Raw genomic sequence first — 25,294 nt, forward strand, 5'->3', positions numbered from 1 at the left:
TAAACCTGGACTGAAAATTATCTCTAAATTCCGTAGAGTCTTAGTTAAGGTTTCACATCTTGTGTTTTACCCCCAAGGACTAGAACTCATCTGCCTGATGAAATTAAGACACGTGGAGGGCTCTTACTTTATATAATGATTGAATCTTGTAATCTCTGCATCTACAACAGGCAATCAGGAAGTCTGTCCCATCGATGGCAGTCAGACTTTCATTATGGGTTGTGTAAAAAGAAAAGAGGATGAATCCCATCATGCCGACTCCTTAATTTTATTGTCCTCATTAAAGTGCTTTGCTTGTGTAATGAGCAAGATAATACATTTCAAGTAGCATATATAATGAAAAAGAAAGAATAATGAAAAGTTAATTTTGTGTAAATTAAGAGGAAAAATACCTTGAGCTAAAATTAAAAATATAAAGTTTCCTTCAGGGGATTTTGGAGATTAATAACACGGTGATGAATGCGCCTGTATCCATTAATACTTTGCAGGCGGAACAATATTAGTAAATACATAGCATTTTCTCAACCTGCAAGAACATATTTATTTAGGAGCTGTATGTATATGTATGTATGTATATATACAAACATACATATTGAAATTTCTTCAACTGCATATTTGCTATTTCCTTCCTCCAGCTGTTTTCATCTCCCAGTTTCACCCTAAGTCCTGGAATTCTCCAGTAGTTTCTCATCCATGTATTAATCAGATCTGAGCCTGCTTAGCTGTTGAAGACTAGCGAATATTGGTCAGGTTTTATTCCCTGCTGAAAGGTGATGATTATTTGCAAATACAGATAGTCACTTAGTGAATGTTTGAAATTACCTCTGATCCCCCAGACATACTTATGACCCAGTTCCAAATTCCAGTGGCAGTCTCCCCACCCCCATAGTCACATGACCACATTTTAGGTAGTTGACAAGCATCCTGCACTCAGGATGTGTTGTGTTGACTGTGTTTTAAGACATTTTTCTTAAAAATTTCAAATTTCAAACTTTATTGTCATTGTATGTGCATACACAGTGTACACATACAACAAACTTTACTTGACACCCAAAGACCAGGTCCCACACACATAATCCCCAAAACACATTCCCACCCACCACAATTTCCCACCCCTAAGACCACTCAAACATCCACACAACAGACCAAGTAGTACTGTCCAACAGTTCACTGATGGTGACCCTTTAGTTCATTTGTTGAGTGCAACTATAGCTCTGGGATAAAAACTATTCAGAAAATTTGTGGTCCGAGTTTTAATTATTCTGTATCTTCTGCCAGAAGGCAACAGTCCAAAAAGATTGTAAGCAGGATGGGAAGAGTCCCTGAGAATGTTATACAACTTCCTCAAACAATGAGATTCTAAGATGTTGTCCAGGGCTGGTAGCTGAAATCCGATAATATTCTGGATAGTTTTAATGATTCTCTGTAGAGCTTTTTTTGTCCACTACAGAGCTACTTCCATACCATGCAAGAATGCCGTATGTCAGGACACTCTCAATGGTGCTGTGATAGTAGGACAGAAGTAGATGCTGAGATAAATTTATCTTCCTGAGCATTCTCAGGAAGTACAGCAAACTAGCATTTGCTTCCTGTTTTGGCCAGAACCAGCCAATAGCGAACCATTGGTTCACTTAATGATTGCGGCATTTGGTTAACAATTGCATTAGTAGCTTTTTAACCACTGCTTTACAACTCTCATGATTTATGGCTATGATGGGCAGGGTCTGTTATGATCATAAATTGAGGATTACCTGCATTGCAATGTTCTTTTCCAGCCAGTCAAGGAACCATATCTTTTCCAAGGTATTTCATGTCACTTCCATTCAACCATCCTAGTATCTTCACTTTCTATAACAGGCAATCCATTTTCCTTGGCTACTGAGCATGTCAAACACTGTTGGGTTGTTGTTTGTGTTAGAAAGAAATTTTATCAGGTTTGCTTTTGAGCAGGAATAAAGAATGAACACAATTGCTTGAATGTGAGGTGAACTTTATTTCCAAGGTCACAGCATACTGAATCAACTGTTGGAGGTGGCTGCTCAGAGCCCTTCCCCAAGTGCTCTTTATATGGAGAAACATTTGTGGGAAAATATGCCCATCCTCCAGGAATTATAAGAAAGTGAACTTAGTTGTGTTTCGCAGAGGGAACGCTCTGGAGTCAGGCAACCTGCTGTGTTGTCGTTTCTGCTTATTTAGCATTGAAGTTGGAAATGGCAATCTCTTTGGAGAATGCATATTTTGTTATTTAATTAAGAAGATCTCTGTTCCCCTGGATAGGCTAGTGCTTTTCTTTGTGTTGTCCATTGCAATTTCTCACCTTGTGTCCCAACTGTAATTTTTAACCTTTTTGCTCTGATAAACAGCAAGAAGACTGTATAGGTCAGTGGTTCTCAACCTTTTTAATGCCGCGACCCCCAACCAGTCGTAAGTCGAGGACTACTCAACCGGTCATAAGTTGAGGACTACTCAACTGGTGCAGCACCGTTTGCAGAATGGGACTTTTGGCGGGCTCAGCAGGGCAGAGACAGTCTGGACAATTCCTATTGGCTTTTGAAAGCCAATAGAATTAGACTCTATTCAGCTAAGGAAAAGGGGAAAAAAATGGCAGACTGCGTTGTTTGGCGACCCCCATGAAATGGTCATTTGACCCCAACTGGGGTCCCGACCCACAGGTTGAGAACCACTGGTATAGGTAATTCTTGACTTACAGCCATAATTGGGACTGGAATTTTAATTGCTGAACAATGGGGTCATAAAGTGAGGTATGATGTGATCATACTGCTCAATGCTGCATACTGCAATCCTGGCATTTCCAGCTGCTGTTGTTAATTGAGAATTTCAAGTTGTTAAGCAGAGGGAGTCCCTGATAAGGAGCCATGCCATCCTTTCTCCAACTAGTGTGATTGTTGCCATCTAAGTAAATTTCCTTCTCCAAATAATCATGCTGTTTTTTTGAAGAAGGAATGGTGCACACAATTTGGAGAATGAGGTCTTCCACAGCAGTGTGAGAACAGGGCTCCTGACATTTCTCCAAATAGTACGCCCGTTCTCACAAGACATGGAAAAGACCAGAAGGCTTGTGAAGGATCCCAAGAATGGGGTGCATGGGATATGTGGCTTGGAAAAAGGGGCAAGGCAGCCAAGTTAGCACAATCTTGGGAGCTCCAAGGTCAAAAAAAAAAGTTTATTACTTGGACCGAAAGGGATTTGGATCATACTGAGTAGATCAATGATGGAAACAGATTTATTTGTTTATTTGATTTCTATCTCAGCAACATACTCTAGGCAGAGTACATCATAAGACATTAAAACAATTAAAACATTATGAAATATATATATATATGGCACCAAATAAAGTTGTTACTATTGGTGTTAATACAAGAACAAAACACACTCAGGTTCTTAGCACACTCAGGGACCCAGACCTGGGCACACATTGCAAGAGATATCAGTCTAATGTCAACCTTACCAAGTAGACCAGACCAGACCAGACCAAATAGACTAATTATATTTTATTTTAAGGCTACATTAACAGAATCTTGAAAGTCTGAAAGAGCAATTCTCCCTCCAGCTCCTTTATAGCCTGAGAAACTGAGGAGGGTCTCACTGAGCCTCTTTGCCCTGCCCACTGTATAGCTGCAGGCTAGGCTGCCTCTTATCTGATTGTTTCTCAGATACTGTTTCTTGGCACATTCTTTTAAGGTTTTCTCAACATACCATTATATCTGTTGCACCTAGATAGGCAACTTTGAAAAGATGTCAACTGACAACAGGATATATTATCTATTAAATTTTTATAATTTACTATTCTGTCTCTGGCACTAAAGATTTATTTTTGTTTTTTAGTGGCAAAGTGGCTTCATTTGACCTGTTAATCATATAACCAAAATAAGGCAAAACAGCAGCAACAACAATTAAAAAACAGTATTCCAAATGTCACAACTCTGCATCAATTGTTTGTATATATCCCTACCCAGTCTTTCTAGCTAAAACTCTTTGCTGATGTCAGCTCTATAAGGTAGTCCAACCTAGGAAACCAAAGTCTGGATGCTGATGCTACTTTTATTATAAAGTTTATAAGAGCTTGCAAATCTGAACATTCCTCTTTTTTCCTCTGCCTTTACATTCAAGAGAACTAGGGAGAATAAAATCTGAGACACTTTTTCAGATTACATTCCTGCTTTGGACTCAGATTTCTTTTCCCATTGTCTTGGTTGCTCAAAGTTATTCTTACAGTCCATTATAACTGATGAGTTTTCCTTCTGCTTGTCTTTACAGCCCCACCCACAGTGAGGATTATCCATTCAGGCCTCGCCTGTAACATTGAGGAGGAACGGTATTCAGAACGAGTGTACACCATCCGTGAAGGAGAGACCCTGGAGCTGACGTGTTTGGTTACAGGCCATCCCCGGCCACAGGTGAGCCTCCTGCTGTGATGATGTGCATGGTCGACCTACCCTGATTTTTCTCTTCCATGGATTTTTGTTACCTACCTTGGGTTTCTACCTCAGAAAATAGTATAGAATTGGCCACAGAGAGCTACTGTATGTCTGCCCAGGAACATGATAGCAATATTTTTTTGTGATGTTTTGACATATACATGATAATGTTAATTTAATAGTTAAGGTGTACCTTGATTGTACAAAGAATCATTTGTATAGAGTGGATCTAAATATTTTGAGGTAGAGATTCTGGATTCTACCATTTAAAATCAAGAAGAGGAAACGGAGTAACATTGGAATTTTTTTAGAAGGGGTATATCAGTGTCCTGGAAGAAGGATTTCAGCTTTTTAAATCTCACAATGTCCTTTATATTACCTCAGGCCTTTTAATGCAGTTGTGTTTCTGCTACTGTGTGGTGTTTTAAGGAGTTCTGTGTTTATCTCTGCTGTTTTTCTAAACTGCCCTTTGAATTGCTTTTTAATAGCATTTCTCCAGTTGTCTCGAATGAAAGAAGTTGTGGTTTAATTGCTTGTTTGGTGCTTATTTTTGTTGACCAGAGAGTAAGTGTTTCTGAATGTTCATTTCATTGAAAACTGTAAACAGTAGCTGTAAATGGTCAGCATTAAAGAGCAACTAAATGGAAATGGGTGAATTGTGACCGCAGTGCCTGAAAGCAAGAAACTCTAAGTAAAGGGAATTGTGCTTATTTTAACTTTCCTTTTTTTGTCTCAGTTCTGCATTTTTAGATGTTTTCATGCATAAAAATTGCATGGAATAATCATGTTTTGGCAGACAACTTTGCCTTTTGTTTAGCATTGCCCTTAATACTGACCATATTGTGTACATTTTTAAAATTCTGTAGCCATCGTTTTTATTAGAGTATTACCTTAGGATATTGAAAGAAGTGCAGAAATCAATGAATCAATGAACTGAGTTTATATATTAGTTTTGGAAGTTAAACTTAACTAGATTAGCAGAAAACTCAACAAACATAAAGGGATTTATTTTGCTACTCTGAATGGGGCACATCGTTACTATATTTCTTAGTTTATTAAGATTCATATCCCACTTGTCATCCAGGAATTCATGGTAGCATTCATGTAGCATTACCTTTTCAATCCTACTTCAGATATTTAAGCAGAAACACCCTTAGGGTTGAAAAGATTGAACATGTTTTATTGTTGTTGTTGTTGTTAGTTGCGAAGTCATGTCCGACCCATTGCGACCCCATGGGCAACGTTCCTCCAGGCCTTCCTGTCCTCTACCATCTTCTGGAGTCCATTTAAGCTCACACCTACTGCTTCAGTGACTCCATCCAGCCATCTCATTCTCTGTCGTCCCCTTCTTCTATTGCCCTCAATCTTTCCCAGCATTAGCCTCTTCTCCAGTGAGTCCTTCCTTCTCCAGCATGATTGGATGGAGAACCCACGGATGGGGTTGTCTTAATCTATCTGCTCCAATTAGACTAAGTCTGAATCTTAGTACCGCCCCCGCTGTGCCAATTGCACCCCAGTTTTAGACTTAGTCTCTTTGTTCTAAAGACACGTTTTTTCTTCGCTCCTGGAGCAGAAGACTGCAATAATTTCTCATTCACTTTGATTTAGACTAATTATTTCATTATTGATTATTTTATATATTTAACCTTTTTTTCCTGTTATCTGGAGTTATGTGGTGTTTTATTACAAGTAGTCTTTGGTTTACAATTTGGACCAGAATTTCTGTTACCAAGCAAGAGTTTTTTTTAAGTGAGTTTTGCCTGATTTTACAACCTTTTTTGCCATGGTTGTTGGAGTGAATCACTGTAGTTGTTAAGCAAATCATGCAGCCATTATAGAAAACTGGCTTCCCCAATTGACTTTAGTAGTCAGAAGATGGCTGGGATTGTTGCAAAAAGTAATTATGTGACTCCGGGGCACTGCAACCATCATAAATATATACCAATTGCCATTTCCTCAAATTTTGATCATGTGACTATGGGGATGCTGCAAAAGTCATAACTACGAGGACCAGTCATAAGTAACTTTTATTAGCCCCATTGTAATGTTGAATGGTTGCTAAATGAATGGTTGTAAAACAAGAACTACCTGTCTGCCTTAAATATTCATATTACTGGGAGAAACTCAAATGCCGATATTCCTTCTGAAGCAGATTTGAAAAACAAACCATGAATATTGCCTTTATTTTATACTAAGCATATGATCATGTCAAAGTATTGAATTGCCTGGTCATTCCATCTGCTGAGTGCTAGTTGCAAACTTATAAAAAGAGCTAAGTAATCACAGGTTCCACTTTATGGTTTTAGAGGCAGAAGGCTCAATCTTGCTTTAAAGGTAAATAGATGAGAATATAGATTCCATCCACATATTGCAGATTGTCTTTTTAGTTGTCCTGTTCATGGTTACATTGCTCTTCTGATCATTTGCATATTTTTTTTTTTTATTTCTGGTGGCAAATAGGAAAGGAGTGATTTTCCATTAAGGTGGAAGTAATTATCAAAAATCTGAGTTTGATGCCATTGTCCATGGCCATTTTTAACTGTGCTTCTCACATTTTGTGCATCCTATTAGGCTTTATATAGAGAAAAAAATTCTGGACAGTGTACAGAATTTGCTGCTTGAGCTTATTTCTTTCTATCCACTCTAAACAAAATAGGAATGAGATACACGTTCAAAGCTAACAGAAGGTGAGGAACTAAGTCCCTTGATACATCAGGCTGACTCACTAATCTTGACCTGAGCTAGCTCAGGACATTGCAAAGTAGCCAAGCACTCACATTCAGTTGAAAGCAAGGTCAGATACTGACTGGCAATCCAACATCTCTTCTGATAATAGACAAAGGCGTCAAATAGAAATGGAATCCAAGGGGAATTCCAGAAGCACTCCAGAGGTCAAGTGACTGAGGTCCCAGAAAGCTATTTAGAGTCCATGGCCAATGCATAATTATGGTTTCAGCACTGACATCAACAATGACTACTTTTCTTTTACAGTGAAAACCCTAGACTGGCTAATTATAAAACTAAACCTCTTATAAAACCAAGTCCCAACTTCCAGGCATCTCAGAAGAATTTTTAACTTGATCTTAGTCCAAAGGCCAACAAGCAATTCTTCCTTGTGAGTCAATCCTTATTTACTCATTAGAAGATTTGGTCCAGTACATCTTATTATATCCATTACATAAATTATATAATTTTATCTGATTGTGCATAATAGACTAGAAAGCAGCTTTCATCCCTTCTTGTCCAATCCCTTGTTCAGTGGCAGGAATCTATTAAACTCTCCCCATAGAACCATAAAAAGTAAGAGTTGATTGAAACTTCTATTCCCTATACTCTTCGAGGTTCATCTTTGCTTTAAAAAGTCCAGATTGTTTTTCCTCCTTGACAATTTTGTCAGCTACTGCTACACATTTGAGTACAGATTTAGTATTTTTCTGGAATATTGCCAAACTCATGTTCAATTCTTTTTCAGCAGAGGTTTGGTGTTTGTTTGGAACAGTGCTAAGTCTTCATCCATCTCCTTCTGAAATGTGTTAAATCCTTGTCCACAAGGAGCCCAACTATCCAGAGATATCATCTAACAGTCAGGCTTTTCATTAAACACAGCCATGCAAAATATTTGCACAAAAACATTTTGGGTAGAACAATTAACTAGCTGGTTTAGTTGTATCAAAATTGATCTCCTGATCAGATCTAGTCCTTTTCAATAACAGTGCTTAGGAGATATTGATTTATATCAACTGATGAAAGCTGCTGCTGCTTCTGTTTCTTCGAATCACTTAGAGCAGAAACGTAATAGAGAATACTAAACAGGGAAATTTGGATGGAAATTGGTCATAAAAAAGGCGAAGAGAAGTTAAGTGTGAGATTTGGGGGGAGATTTATTTGTGTGAGTTTATCTGGTAAGTTTCTGAGTGTACAGGTAGTCCTCAACTTATAACAGATCATTTAGTGACCGTTCAAAGTTAAAATGGCATTGAAACAATGACTTATGACTGTTTTTCACACTTACACCGGTTGCAGCATCCCCATGCTCACATGTTCAAAATTCAGACAGTTGGCAACTGACTCATATTTATGACAGCTGCAGTGTCCTGAGATCATGTGATCACCTTTTGTGACCTGACAAGCAAAAGCAATGGGGAAGCCAGATTCACTTAACACCATGTTATTAACTTAACTGCAGTGATTCACTTAATAATTGTGGCAAGAAACATCAGAAAATGAGACAGAACTCACCTAACAAATGTGTCACTTAACAACAGAAATTTTGGGCTCATTTATGATCATAAATCAAGGACTACCTATATTTCTGAATGTTTTTTCTCAGTTGGACTAACTAGCAAACTTCCAGTAGCCTAGCCGCTAGAGGGTGCAGTCAGACAGCCCTTGGCTTAAAGGAAAAAAAAGTGGCTAACATTCAAACTGAAACACTTGTCTAAAAGATGCAAAGAGGAAGAAAAAGAAAGAATAGAATTGACCTTACAAAGTATATTTACACATTCAGCCTAGACATAGATTAAATTTAAGTAAATATACCTATGCATTCTAAACTAGATATGAAGGGAACTGAATGTCTGGCAGAATGCAGGGTGCCTGTCTGATTTAAAGGCAATGGATTCCATGCTCCATTTAGATTTCTAGGCAGTACTGGAAAGGAAGCAGTTAAAAAAAATCAGAAGAATAAAAAGAATACAGTGAAATATGCTGTGTGTCAGTGTTTGCATACAAATGCCAGAAGCCTGCAAGCCAAAATAGGTGAATTGGAATGCCTGATCTTAGAAGACACTATTGATATAATGGGTATAACTGAAATCCAGCCAGAGTCCGTTGGTCCCTTGGATGATGAAATGTGGCTAAGAGGCAAAAGGGAAATAGCAGAGAAGCTGAATAAATTCTTTGCCTCCATCTTCACAGGAGAAAAATTGAGGGAATTCCTTGAGCCTTCTCAGGAGGAGAATCAGATTAACTGAATGATACAAAAGTAATAAGAGAAGATGTGCTAGACCTTATGGAAAATTGAATGTCAACAAAATACCAGGCCCTGATGGCATCCACCCAATGAACTTAAAGCTGGGACTGCAGACCCTTTAATTAAAATCAATCAACCAATCAATCAATAAGAATAGAGCTGGAAGGGACCTTGGAGGTCTTCTAGTCCAACCCCCTGCTCAAGCAAGAGACCCTACGCAATTTGAGACAAGTGGCTGTCCAGTCATTTCTTAAAAACCCCCAGTGATGAAGCACCCACAACTTCTGAAGGCAAACTGTTCCACTGGGTAATTGTTCTCACTGTTAGGAAGTTTCTCCTTAATTCCAGGTTGCTTCTCTCCTTGATTAGTTTCCATTCATTGCTTCTTGTCCTGCTCCCTGGTGCTTTGGAAAATAAGTGGAAAACAATTCTTCTTTGTGGCAATCCATTAAATACTGGAATACTGCTATCATGTCACCCCTAGTCCTTCTGTTCTCTAGACTAGCTCTCTCTGTGCTCAACCCCCATAGTTGAGGACTGGAAGGTAACCAGTATAGCTCTAATTTTTGGCTGACTGGGAAATTATGGGAGTTGAAGTTCACACATCTTCAAGTTGCCAAGGCTTAACTGGCTTAACTTCTAGGCCCTGAAGACATAGCTCTGCCCCTGGGCTTAGGAGTCCAGCAGTGTGGGTAGCTTTTACACTGACTTTATTGAGCTTGACAGAAAGTTGGATTTTGCTGCTGACTAGGGTTATTTTTGTTTTCAGGTGGTTATTAATGGCCAGTTATTTTGGTCTTTAAATTGTTTTTATTGGATTGTTGTTTTTAGCTGTTATGAGCTGTCTAGAGTCATTTAGCTGAGGTGGGCAGCCATTCAAATCAAATAAATATATCTATTTTATGAAAATAGTGCAGACTGCTATTAAAAATAAATTTAACAAACATTTAGCCTTATCAATGCAGCTTCACTGAGGGGAAGTCCTACCATACTAATCTACTAGATTTTTTTTTTGAAGGTGTTAATGTTGTGTGAATACTGTAAGGGCAAGCCAATGCTTATCATCTACATAGATTTTTCTAAAAGCCTTTGATAAAATCCCTCATCAAAGATTTTCTTAGTTTAACAGCCATGGAATAAATAGTGGTTTTTCTTCTGGATAAGCAACTGGCTAAAGAATAGAAAATAAAGTATAGAGATAAAAGAATAACAAATTGGGAGATATAACTAGTTGGCTCCCCCTATATTCTCTCCCAAGTCCAGCACTTTTTAACATATTTATAGAGCATCTGAAATTGCTCATGACCAGTGGAATGGCAAAGTTTGCTAATTACACTAAATTATCTAGAGTAGTAAAAACAATAAGGACTTGCGAAGAGCTTGAGATCTCTGTGCATCAGAGGAGTAGACATCATCAAAATGGCAGATGACTTTGCAAATGCAAAGTGATGAATCTTGGTGCCAAAATTGTAACTACTCATACCAGTTAATAAGGAAAGAGAGTAAATGGAAAAGAGTTTATGGAAAGTGCAAGCCCAATGTGCATCTGCTATATAAAAAAAAGGCCCACAGCATGTTTGGGATAATAAAAAAAACAGTACTTCAAATAGAGATGCCAATGCTCTGGTATACTGTTTCAGTGGTGTCAAACTGCCGGCCCTAGGCCGGATGCATCATGCCAAACCTGCACCCACCCCATTGCCAGCAGTGGGGAAAAAGTCACGATATGTTGCAACATGTCATATGATGTTGCGAGTTTGACACCCGTACTGTACATCAATGATGAAACCACTTCTGGAGTATTGTGTACAGTTCTGATTGATGCACTTTCACCAGAGTATTATGAAACTAGAGAAGATTCAGAGGAGGGTAGTTTACAAGATTAAGGGGCTACAGCAGCTTCGCTGTGAGCAAAGCTTACAATATTTGGAGGTTTTTATAGTTTTGAGAAGAGGTGAATGGGAGGGGATATGAAGACATATACAGCATTAGGCAGGGTGTGGCTAAGTGAACGAGGTAAAGCTATTTTCCCCTTCCCAACAATGGTCATCACATCAAATTTCAAGGTTGGATTTCACATTATGTAAACACACACACACAAACAAACACACATGCATTGTGAAATCCTTGGAATTTGCTGCCAGGTGATATAACATTGGCTGTCAGCTAGGTTGGCTTAAAAAAATGGGTTGGACTCATCCATTAAAGTCATGAGGATCTATGGCTATTAACACTGATGACAATGTGAGGTCACTGTAAGGCTTTCTACTGGACAAGATAGACCAGAGGTCTGATCGAGCAAGGCATTGCTTATGTTTTTATGATATTTGCTGTGAAGGCAGGGAAACAAAGCTTCAGTAATTCAACAGTCCTTGTCCTTAACCTGCTTTTTTACATTATTAATAAGCACAGCACAATTTCCTGGCATCATGTCTGTACCAAGATAGTGATAATGGGGCAGCAAAAAAATTATACCAGTGTAATCATCTTGTAAATCAAGAACTAGTGGATAGTAATAATAATGCTTTGTTCTACCAGACCCCAGATGTGGTGCCTTTTCCAATCTCTACAAGTATTTAGTCTACAAGTGGCTTCCTCAGACCACATAGCCTAGTAAAGTTGGAGGAAACAACCTGTTGCTCTGCAGTTTGCTAGAACCAGTTGTTACTGGGATAATTGGAAGTTGCTTTTAATGAACTGCTTGTTGTTTTACTTTCTTTAACAGCTGGTGCCTATGCCAAGCACATATCAAACATGATTGCAATGAATGATCATGTACCAATTCATTTCAAATTATAACATTGTGATTAAGGCAAACAATTCATTTCAATTATAGTAGCATGATAATGTGTTAAATTCATTACAAACTAGACAGATTAATCGTTAAAAGATAACTTAAGCTGAAGTCAGATTCAATCAGGCTTTCCAGTGTAGACTTTTATCCATAATGTGAAGGCATCAGAATAGGCAAATTTCTTGCAACTGGCATTTTAAATATGGATAGGTATCTAAAATAAACACTAAGCAAAAGTCTAGATTAGAATCTAATAAGCGTCTCTTGAAACTTAGTGTAGAGTTGTTCAGAGAATAGTCAGCGACAAAATGGTGGAAGTGACTTGGCTAAATAATACCTTTTTTATATGTGTGCAATACATGCTAAAAGGGGGCTTCAACCACCCAGTGGTGTCCACCATTTTGATGATGCTGACCCTCTTACCTGAATTTGATTTCAAATTCTTATTGGACTAAATTGCATATATATGTACATGTACATGCTTATTCCTAAAGAACTTTGTGAAATGGAAATTAAGCCTGAGTAACATTAATCTTTTTTCCACTGAAGTGTGTTCCATGTATTCTATTACAGAAGTCCCCAGCCTTTTGGGCACCAGAGACCGGTTCCATGGAGAAAGGTTTTTCCATGGACTGGAGGGTGCGTGGTTTTGTGTGGTGCCTGCATCCCATGGATGGGGCTTTGTTTGTTTGTGTGGACCAGTTGCTGGCATGCGCGACCCGGTACCAGTCCACGGCCCAGGGGTTGGGGATCCCTGTTCTATGAGATTTACACAGTGATGGATACAACCTCAATGTTCATTTTAAACATGGAAAGATGGAGAGCTTTTCTCCAAAGGCTTCCCCAGTGATTATTTAACCTTGCAGGTCATAGAGATAGACCAAGAAGCAGCATTGCTGAAGAGGAGGCTGGCAAATATAAAACTGCCCTTTGGAGAAATTATTTTTTCTTACCTTATAGTATCATTGCAAGAGGAGGAAAATGGTAATATATCTCTTCTGCATTACTGCATTACTATTAGAGGAGTCTGCAGGATCTAAAAGAAACATTGTGTTGTCATGATATAAATTTTAATATGTGTATGTGACATCATCAACATATGGATTAAAATTCAGAGATTATGGGACAATACTAATGTCATAATTTCCTATTCCTTGATTCCCCCTTGCAGATGCCAGATGTATATGCATGGGATGCAGGATACAAAATTGGTCATAGTGCATATGAAAAGGATCTTGGACATTTAGTTGCTCATGAAGTGAATATGAATTAGCAATATGTAAAATTTTAGTTTTATCATATGGAAAACAGTCCCACTGTATTCAGCATTGTTCATAGTCCACTTTGTTTACAATTCCCAATTCTGGGCGATATAGTACATTGTAAGAGAAACTCAAAAAAGTAGTTTCAGAGAAGGACAATGAAAATAAATATGGGTTTGGAGATTAAAACCAATGGAGAGAGAGCGCTGATGTGATGGACTTGAAAGTGATATATTGGATGACATGCTTGAATATTAAAAAAAAGTCACAGTGGTATATTAGGGAAACTACCTAATTCTGAAGATTGCTCAGGAAGGAACAATGACCAAGGAGGTAGTGACTATCTTTCATTAAATACATTTGAGCAAAGGCTGAACTGTCAACTGTCAGAAATACTTCAGTGTGGATTAATCTACCGAGCAGGGAATTGCCTTCTGGCCTGATACTCTGAGAATGTCAATGAAAGAAAACAGCTGAGTTTATGTGACTATTATACTCACAGAAAACTGGTACAAGTTTATGTTACTCCAGGGTTTCTTTCAGGTGAGGATTGGGGGACTGGGCCTTCAATCAGTCTTCATTCCAGGCAACTACATGGAGAAGTTGATAGAGTTTTCTTAGCAACATTTTCCGCTGTTTTGCCATTGGCTATTTTCTGTATCTAAGAGACAATAACTACCCCAAAAATACCCAGTTGACTTTCATACCTAAGTTGTGCTGGAAACACAATATTAAAGCCAAATATTTTCCACCTTTGTTGGAAATTTTAAAAAGCTGAATAATTTTGGAAGATTATTAATTACAGAATGGGTGGCATGGTGGTTCAGTGGTTAAGATGCTGGGCTTGTTGGCTGGAAAGCTGGCAGCCCAGGTTCAAAACTCAAAAATAGGCTGAGCTCCCATCCTCACCCTAGCTTCTGCCAACCTAGCAGTTCAAAAGCATGCAAATGCGAGTAGATAAATAGGTGCCACTTCACTGGGAAGGTAACAGCACTCTGTGACATCATGCTGACCACATGACTGCGGAAATGTCTTTGGACAGTATTAGCTCAATGGCCTTGAAACAGAGATGAGCACCACCCCCTATTGTCCACAATAACTAGCGGAGTAAAATCTGTACGGACTTCTTTACTTTTCTTTATTAATTATAGAATTTAACAAAATTAGTTAACTTCTCTTTCTTGTCACCTGTTTCTCTGTTCATCAACATCACCCTATATTTTATCCTTTTACAGTATACAGAGTTGGCCTTTTATATAATATCAGCTTCCAGAAAATATATCTCTGACTGCAAATCATACATAATTCTTTCTTTAGAAGAATACCAGATCAAGGTATGGGAGTATGAACCAAAATCAAAAATAGCTTTGCTTTTGAAACACAAATCTGATACAACATTTAATTTAAAAGCAATTTATACATTGTAACTGGTGCACATAAATTACTTCCACATCCAAAGTCTGGGTTTCTCTTAATAAGATTTTAAAATATTAAATATTCTGTTTTGTTGTAAGAAGGATATATTTTTTTAATTTGATAGAACTGTTATTGTTAATTCTGATTCATGTTATTATACATGTTATTATACATGTTATGTACATGTGTATTCTGATTCATGTTATTATACATGTTATTACAATAACAGTTAAGGGCACATATAATATTAATCCTATGCTACATTAACCGAGGGATAGAATCAAGATAAAGTGAAGTACTAGTACCACTTAATAAAGCCTTAGTAAGACCATATTTGGAACATTGGTTTCAGTTTTGGTTACCATATTATAAAAAAGATGAAAAGACTCTTAAAAGAGTGAAGAAAAGAGCAACAAAGATGATTAAGGAGCTGGAGACTAAAACCTATGAAGAACGGTTGCAGGAATTGGATATGCCTAGTCTAGCAAAAAGGACTAGGGTTGACATGAGACCTGTGTTCCAATATTTGAGGGGCTGCCACAAAAAAGAGGGGATCCAAAGCACTTGAAGGCAAGACAAGAAACAATGGATGGAAATGAATCAAGGAGAGAAGCAACCTGGAATTAAGGAGAAACTTCCTAACAGTGAGGACAATTAACCAGTGGAACAGTTTGCCTTCAGAAGTTGTGGGTGCTGCATCACTGGAGGCTTTTAAGAAGAGACTGGACAGCCACTTGTCTGCAATGGTATAAAGTCTCCTGCTTGAGCAGAGGACTGGACTAGAAGATCTCCAAGGTTCCTTCCAAATCTGTTATACTCTTATTCTGTTAATTCAATATTATTTTGAAAAATCTTGCTCAATTTTATATAATATGTACATTTTTCTGGTTCTCATTCTTTTTTTGCATGGTCTCTTTAATTTTCTTTCTTTCTGTTTTTAAAAAAGATTACATTCAACTCTGTGATACCATTACGGACCTTTCTTTATAGAAATGTTCTTTGTTATATAAGCTTATTTATTTAACATATGGTCATGTATTTTATGCACAAAGAAATGTGTATAAATAACATTACTTATAAGGTTACTTGAAACATCATGTGTTGAACAAATACAAAATGAGACGATCTTGTAAAGAATGGGTAATGATATGGGAATTGTGAATACAATCAAGAAAGGGAAATTAGAATATTTAGAACATATGGTATTCAACAAGAAATATCAACTGCTTTAATTATACAAGGAAGGATTCAAGGGAAGTCTATTGGTGGCAGATGGTTCATATCCTGGATAAAAAAGCTATAAATATTGGTTGGCAAAATGCATCATCCTTGTACAGTATAGCAATGTAAAAAAAAAAAGCACTGAAAATCAGCAATCTCATCAATATAATTTCTTCCAATTTACGAAATTTACAAAAGGTTTATTGCTGTTATGCTGTCTTGCAACATTTAAAAAGTGCAAAATATTGTAGATAAATACGTTGTTTTGCACATTAGTTTCAGTTCAGGTGGACAGATTTGTTTGCACTAGAAGCTTCAAAAATAATATTTATTACTCATTTTATTGATTTATATAGCTACCCATCTCATGAGAAGTGACTCTGGGGTGGCATACAATAGTCAGTAAAAATAATACATATATAAAATACACATAAACATATGCTACATCTATGTATAATGCATATATAAAATATATTTAAAAATTATCTAGCATTTTGTCGTGAAGCATCCACAGATAACACACAAAAACCTCTGTGTGGTATCCAGCATTATTAATGTTTAGCAAAAGAGACTTTTGAAGTAGCCAATTGGATTACTTGTCTCCATGATGGTGAATGTATTTTTTCTCTATTTTCTCACCTTGGTCCCTTGAAAGAAAATGATTTCAGTTCTTTGTACCAATTTATGGAATTCTTTTGCTTCCTTCCTTCCTTTTTCAATCATTGAAAAGTGTCTATGGAGATTCTCAGTCATCCAGGTCATGGTTGTCTCAAAGGTGCTTTTTTCAAAAGGCAACTGGACTTCCTTGTTTTTCCCTGATGACATTTTGCTTCTCACCCAAGAAGCTTCATCAAATCACTTTTCAATGATTGAGCAGAAGGAAGCAAAAGAACTCTATAAATGGGTACAAAGAACTGAAATAATTTTCTTTTGAGGGATCAAGATGCGTAAATAGAGATCTTAAAGAAAAAAACACATTTTGAAAAAAAAGCACCTTTGGGTCAAGCATTGATCCAACTATCAGCAAAAGGAGAGAATAAGCTATATTCTGGCAATGGATTGCTTTGCAAAAGAATTGCTGATGAAAAGAACAAGTTTATGGAGCATACCGTGTTTCCCCAAAAATAAGATCTATCCCGAAAATAAGCCTTAGCTTGATTTTTATGTGTGTGCCTAATATAAGGCCTACCAGAAAAATAAGGCCTAGTCTGGTTGTATGAGGTGGGACAAGGTGCACCCGTAAAAATCAAGCTAGGGCAGGGGTGGGGGGGTGGGGTTCCACCACATATCCCGCACCCACTTACCTCAGGACTGCTGCAGCCAAGCCTTCCACGCTCCGATACCTGTCGCACTGCCACCCTACTTCTTCTGTGTCCCATTGCTGTTGCTTACAACAGGAGGCCACATGGCGCGTCACACCAGTGCTGCCACTTACAGCAGGAGGCTGCATGGTTCATCACGCTGGTGCCACCACTCATGGTGTGAGGCCATGTAGGCACTGCGTCGATGCTGCCACTCGTGGCAGGAGGCCGCATAGTACATTGCACAGGTGCCACTGCTCGTGGCGTGAGGCTGTGTGGTGTGTGGCACCAGTGATGCCGCTCACTTCAGGACACCACATGGCATGTCAGACTGGTGCCACCGCTGGTGCACACCATGCCACAACATGCCTCATGGCATCCTGCCACGAGCAGTGGCACTGGGTGCGATGCACCAAGTGAACTCCTGCCATGAGCAGCAGCAGTGGCACAATGTCCATGCGGCCTAATGCCACGAGCAGCAGCACCAGTGCATTGAGCCATGGGGCCTCCTGCCATGAATGGCTGCAGAAGAAGTCAGATGACCGTGTGACAAGTGACAAGTAACAAGATGACCGTGTGACAAGTGAGGTAAGCAGGATAGGACATTCCCTGAAAATAAGACCTAGTGCAGACAAAAAATATATAAGACCGGGTCTTATTTTCGGGGAAAGCCAGTAGTATGAAGAAGGCTGAATTTTGAATCTGAGGCTTGAATCATTTCTGAAATTACAGGTTTGGTTCATACGATGTAGGTCTCTTGCTCCTGATGTACCTGTTTTCTCAATTGGCTTATTGCACTGAATAATAAACCGATGAAGCAGACCAACTGAGAAAAAGAAAGCAACACCCTAAGTTAACATTAAGTTTGTAAAAATGTTTTGTATGTTGTGCAAACATCTTTATCTGTTGTGTGAATTAAGCTAATGGCCAACTCTCCAATGGCAGAGCAGCTTTACCTGCAATGTGGACCAAAAGGACAAGCTTGCACAAAGGTTTATAGTATAATATGAGAAATAGCAAATCTTGTAATTTGTTTGCTGATTCATTTTGATTTGTATGGCTCTTTTTCTATGCCGACTCTGAGCAGCTAACAAGAGATAAAAATGTTATGCATAATAGCAACCCAAACTCACTAAATATACAACACCTGTAAAGAAATGCAAGGTAAATAAATAATGATCTGTGAATCAAAGACCTATTTTCAGAGTCCCCAGGCAATTTCTTCTGGATCTTGTTAAGCAGCAGTACTAAGGCATTATTACAAGCTTTGTTGGCACAGCATCACAGAATGAGTGATCCTCTCCACAGGTCAGTTGTGGCATCACAATTCCTAAGATAATTTTGCTGGCTGCATGATAGCTAGGTTTTTACTTTTTCATGCTGAGTCACTACCATCACCACTTCTTGCCGTAAAAAAAAAAAAATGGGGGAGCAATCATGAGATATCCCTAGGATTTCATGTCAATCATTCATGTTAGAAGGAGCAGCCCTTGGAAAAGTAGCTTACACAAACACAGGGAGAATTACTTGACCAGGAAGAAATTTAGACTCAAACCCAGCTGCATCTGGGCCTAAAACTAATTCTCTCTATTGTTGATTGGATGGGTCAGTTAATTCATATCTGGAGTTTGAACAGCATAGTACTTGATCTTTTTTGACCCAATTAAGAGAACAATGAGTATATACATTTGAGAAAGAGGTATGTTTCTATGACAACTAATAGACCACTTACTGGATGAAATTATCAGCAGCCAGGGAGCTGCAAAGTAGAATTTATCAATGTGTTTAGTAGTATATCATAGTTAATGGTCTTTTTAAAATTAAAAAAAAAACTCACAAGAAATAAACTGCGTATTGGAGAAAGCATTACTTAGATTTTCATTTAGCTCTCTGGTAGTCTGATGGTCCTTTCTTTGCATCAATTTAAAGTACATTAAAGGTGGAAATGGGATTATATTAACCAGGGTACCTTCCCTGATCTGCTGCCCCCCCCCCAGTTATGTTGGTCCAATCTGATATCCTCCTATTACAGGGGTGTCAAACTCACAATGTCACGTAACATGTCGCGACATATCACAACTTTTTTTCCATTGCTGGCAAAGGGGTGGTCGTGGTTTCGGCATGACGCATCTGGCTCGCAGGTCAGCAGTTTGACACCCCTATCCTAATATACTGAATTTCAGTCAGACTTCAAGAAAAAAATCCTAACAATAAGAGCTGTTCAACACTTTGACTCAAGAGATGATGGACTCAGTTTGCTGGCGGTGTTACAATTTATTTTCCAGATGGCCTTTTGTCAGTGCAGTCCTACAATGGGTAGGGGTTTAGACCAGATCAGAAGTTCTCAAAATGTGGTCTGGGGAGTTCTGGGTGTCTGACTCATTCTCTGTCACAATAACAGCTTCTTGGCATTATTTGTAGGCTGCCTGCCTGCCTGCCTGCCTGCCTGCCTGCCTGCCTGCCTGCCTGCCTGCCTGCCTGCCTATCTATCTATCTATCTATCTATCTATCTATCTATCTATCTATCTATCTATCTATCTATCATTTAATTTGTTTGTTACCTAACTCCCAATGACTCTAGGTGACTATGACAACTAAAACAAGGAAATACAGTAATAACCAGTTTAAACAATAAGTGGTCCCAGTGATATTGACACACTAAGTATCATACCGAAAAAATCTTGGATAGCACTTGGAAAATCTGTGCATTCACAAATTTTCCATCTATCAGTTATATACGCCAACCTGCATGGATCTGCACATATACTGTGCTGGTACAATATTCTAGGTGCTTGAAAAGAATTCAGTGCATATGACGACCAACACCAGTTACAGATCTGGCAGTTGTAAATTCATATTTTTGGGTACACAATAATAGTAATAATTAAATGCCAGATCCAGTCTAAACATCTGTCTGACCACGCAACAAACCATAATAATTGGCTTTTCTTGCTGAACTGCAATAATTGCGACTGGCAACTCTCCTAACCAACCCAGTCATAAAGCACAGTATGTGACCATGTTGACTTACAAAGGCAACTGCAGTAGTTCCAGTTGTTTTCCTTAAGCAAATCCAGCACAGTTGTTAATCACATGAATCCCATTTGCATAAATCACATGATTGCCATTTGCACGCTCCCTCTGGCTTTCCCATTCACCTTGCTTGTTGGGAGTTAGCAAGGGAGGTTGCAAATGGCAATCACGTGACCATTGGATGTTGCGACTATTATAATTGTGAGCCAGTTGCCATGTGTCTGAATTGCAATCACGTGACCGTGAGATTGCTATAGCAGCTGCACCTACGAGGACCAATCATAGATCTCCTTGTTTAGTGCCATCATAACTGGTTGCTGAACAAATAATTGGTACTGGTGCTATTACTACTAATAATAATATGGTGAGAACAACAAGGATCTACACTCTCCCTCACCAAAGGCTTGGACAGTGAGTATAGGCCTTAAGTACAGGCTGTGAAAAAGTGAGGAAAATTATGTATATATAATGCATTCATAATACTCCCTATTCATGTTTTTCAATCAATCAGAATAGAGCTGGAAGGGACCTTGGAGGTCTTCTAATCCAACCCCCTGCTCAAGCAGAAGACCCTATACCATTTCAGACAAGTGTTTGTCCAGTCTCTTCCTAAAAACCTCCAGTGTTGGAGCATTCACAACATCTGAAGGACAGCTGTTCCACTGGTTAATTGTCCTCACTATTAGGAAGTTTCTCCTTAATTCCAGGTTGCTTCCCTCTTTGGTCAGTTTCTAACCATTGTTTCTTGTCCTGTCCTTTGGTGCGTTGGAGAATAATTTGACCGCCTCCTCTTTGTGGCAACCTCTCAAATACTGGAATACTGCTATCATGTCACCCCTAGTCCTTCTTTTCTGTAGACTAGCCAAGACCAAATCTTGCAACTGTTCTTCATATGTTTTAGTCTCTAAGCCTTTAATCATTTTAATTGCTCTTCTTTGCACTTTTTCCAAAGTCTCAATATCTTTTTTGTAATGTGGTGACCAAAACTGAATGCAGTATACCAGGTGTGGTCTTACTAAGGCTTTATAAAGCAGTACTAATACTTCACGTGATTTCGATTCTGTGCCTCTGTGTTAGCTGTTTTGGCTGCTGCCGCACACTGCTGGCTGATAATTAAGTGATCGTCCACTAGGACTCCAAGGTCCCTTTCATGGTTGCTGTTGAGCTAGCTCTCATCGAATCTGTACTTATACCTTTGATTTTTCCTGCCTAAATGTAAAACTTTGCTTTTCTCCACATTAAAGTTCATTTTATTAGATAGGGCCCATTGTTCAAGTTTGTCAAGATCTTTTTGGATCCTGAGCTTGTCTTCTGGAGTGTTGGCTATTCCTGCCATTGGTGTCATCTGCAAATTTGATGAGTTCCCCTTCTATTCCCTCATCTAAGTCATTAGTGAAGATATTGAAGAGTACTGGGCCTAAGACGGAGCCTTGTGGTACCCAACAAATCTTGGTCATCAAACAGCAAAAAATGCTAATAAAATCTCACATTTGCTTTCCCCTGTGGAACACTCTACCCTTTGAAGTTTGATAGGCATTTCACCTCCTAGTTTTCCAAAAAGGACTGATAACCTGCTTTACCCCCAAGTGCTGGCATAGAGCAAAAAGGATGAAAGGATTTAACAAGGATGTTAGAAGCTTAATGTTGGTGCCAAGTTTTTTAATGTCTATGATTTTAATAGATATATGCATTGTGCTATTTTTACTGATGTTTTAATTGTTGATTGGGAGCTGCTCAGAGTTCAGCATAAAAGGAGTGGCCATATAAATGCTTTAAGCTGTGGATGGAGGTACAGAAGAATTTAAAAAACTGGAATAATTTACAGTTATCCCTTATGGGCAGAATTGCAGTTATTAAAATGAATGTCCTGCCAAAGTTTATTTTTTTGTTTCAAATGTTACCTATCTTAAAGAACGAACGTAATTTAGATGAATGGCAAAAAGGTATTAATAAATTTGTTTGGGCAGGGAAAAAACCAAGGGTGAAACTTAAAATAATGCAAGATTTTCGTGAGAGAGGTGGACTCAAGGTACCAAATATGAAATTGTATTATGATGCTGTAGTATTGACATTGATTAGCGATTGGGTGAATTTAACAAATACAGAAATACTTCATTTGGAAGGCTGGGACCTATTTTTTGGATGGCATGCCTATTTAATATTTAATAAAAAAGTGGATTGGGTTTTTAAGTCTCATATTATAAGAAACTCTTTGCTAAGAGTGTGGAGAAAGTATTATAAAAGTGACTTCAAAATACCATTATGGGCTATACCTCGGCATGCCATAGAAGGTATAAGGAAAGGGGTAAATATGGACAAGGTCTCTTACGTACAGTTATTAAGATGGGATGGCCAAGACTGGCAGTTAAAATCTTTGGAAGAGTTAACACATGAAAACTTAACTTATTCATGGTTCCAATATAGACAAATAGTGGATAGATGGAAGATGGATTGTAAAATGGGCTGGCTTAGAGAAGATGAAATTTTTTTAAAACAAGTAAGAGATCAAAGGCCAACCCATATTAAGAGAGTTTATGGGGTTTTAGTGGAATTAGATTCAGAACTTGAACTAGTTAAAGATTGTATGATTAAATGGGCACAGAATATTGGTGAAACGATTTCAATGGATACTTGGGAACTTATTTGGATAAGAAATGTTAAATTCACACAAGCGCAAAATTAAGAGAGAATTTTTATAAGATGTTTTATAGATGGCACCTTGACCCAAAGAAAATGTCCATTATGTACCCTAATCTACAGCCGAAATGCTGGAGATGTGGATATTTGGATGCTACCTATTACCATATTTGGTGGACGTGTAAGCATATAAAAGCTTTTTGGATTAAGATATGGTGGAATATTCAAAGAATTTTTAAAAGGAGGGTAAAATTTACTCCGCAATTATTTTTACTAGGTATTGTTATTGACTGTGATGCTAAGGAGGTTATATTGATGTTAAATTTGATTACAGCCGCTAGGTTGTTAATAGGACAATATTGGAAGAAGGAATCTTTGCCTACTTTACAAGAATGGTTTCATAAAGTTTCGTATTTGGCAGAAATGGCAAAGATTTCGGCTTTCTTAAAGGAGCAATCTCAAGAAAAATTTTTTGCGGTATGGGAAAAATGGATAAATTTTATACAACATAATTTGGATATGGAAAAATATTATTTAGCCTTTTTATAATTTGTAATGATTGTTTTTTCTTTCTTTCTTTCTTCTTTTTCTTTTTTTATATATATACATTTTTTATGTATTATTATTCATATATTTTTTTTTTATATATATGTATGCTTTATTCTTCGTCTACTTTCTTCTTTCTTCTTTCTCTCTCTCTCTTCTCTTTTTATTTTTATTTTTTTTTTCTTTTTTAGTATATATTATTCATTTTAAGTTTTATGTTATGTATATTATTATTATATATATTATTACTGTGATTTTTATTATTATTATTAATTATTTTATAAATTGCAAATGTTATTTTTAAAATATTTGTTAAATAATCCTATATTCAGTTCTGGGAAGTCGGGGGGGGGTGGGGTGGTTGGGGAGGGGGGGGTGGATTTTTATTTGTAAAACTTTTGAAAAATTTCAATAAAAAAAAAAAAAAATGCTTTAAATAAATAAATAAAATACAAAGTAGATAGTTTCTGGATGTAGGGATCAGTGTGTTCTGTTAGAGCCCGCAAACTGGTTACCTTGATTAATAGCTTATCTCATCCACTAGTTGTGTATTTATTTTTTCTTGCAATGCTGTACTTTTAATTCCTATTAACTGCCCACAATTGGTATAATAAAATGACCAAATAAATTGAATAAAATAAAGAAACCTGTCATCTGCCCTTTGTGACCCCCTGGACACTGTTGTACAAGAGAATAGCTCAAAGTTACCAGGGAATTTCCATGGACTGCATCTCTCCAACTTAATCCAACTACTACCCCATGGTGGCTTTCTTAAATTATTTCCAAGAAGGTAGGGGAAAAAAAAACTATTTTCTTCACATATATGCCCCTCCTAGTTTCAGCCCCAGCTTCCAACTAACTGTTATGTTTGTTTCTGTAACAAATTGATTCCTTCTTGTTAAATCTCATTTTCTTGTTCCACTTCTAATAAGACATTAGTTGGGTGTTTAAACAGGGCACTCCTTTTATTTCCCAAACCTAGCATTCAGTCCAAAAGCAATTTATTATTTCATGCCAAACCCAATTGATGACAATTTTTCTTGGACTTGGTCCATCCTAATCACATTATGCCTTCATTAGTGGTGCATGTAATAAAAGTGAATCTATAAAATACAGCCTCCCTAATGGCATTGCATGAATAGCTGCACAGAAACCTTGTTAACACAGTGCATAGTGTTAAACAGAGTCAGGTTTAATTAACTACATGTGAAGAACAGTAAAAACAGAAGTCAAACAGATCAATGTTTGGTATCAGTGCTAATGCAAAAAAGTAAAATAAAGCTGTGCCAATATATGTAGATACTATAAATCAGAATTCTAGTGAATTCTGGTGCATGATAGTGAAGGATTTCTAGGGAATTCCTGAATTCATTGGAATAGTGTTGCTCAACCTTTAACAACTTTAAAATGCCTGGACTTTTAACTCCCAGATTTCCCCAGCCAGTATGCTGCCTTGGTAATTGTGAGAGTTGAAGTCCAGACATCTTAAAGTTGCTAAGGTTGAGTAACACTCAATATAGGGAACTAGCAATTCCTTGGCTTCTTCCAAGTGAGAATTGTTAAAACAACCAAAAATATTTAGAAGAAAAGATTTTCATGCTCTATATTTCAAAACAATGAGATCTTATTATGGCCAATGACTAGATGTAGAATTGTAAATGTAGTACAATTTA

At 37.7% G+C, this 25,294-nt stretch overlaps 1 protein-coding gene across 2 annotated transcripts in view; it reads left to right on the plus strand.

Annotated features, from left to right (window-relative positions):
• The first annotated feature begins 4,283 nt into the window (after positions 1–4,283).
• Positions 4,284–25,294, plus strand: part of MDGA2 (MAM domain containing glycosylphosphatidylinositol anchor 2) — a 376,726-nt gene continuing 355,715 nt past the window's right edge. The window contains exon 1 of one of the 2 annotated variants that reach the window (XM_039363106.1): positions 4,284–4,418. The gene's annotated coding sequence lies outside the window, so the exon portion shown is untranslated. The remainder of the gene's footprint in view (positions 4,419–25,294) is intronic. The other variant, XM_039363107.1, reaches the window with a different exon arrangement.

Source organism: Crotalus tigris, unplaced genomic scaffold (assembly GCF_016545835.1).
Source record: "Crotalus tigris isolate CLP2741 ecotype Arizona unplaced genomic scaffold, ASM1654583v1 scf7180000019550.566604, whole genome shotgun sequence".
Classification (NCBI taxonomy): Eukaryota; Metazoa; Chordata; class Lepidosauria; order Squamata; family Viperidae; genus Crotalus; species Crotalus tigris.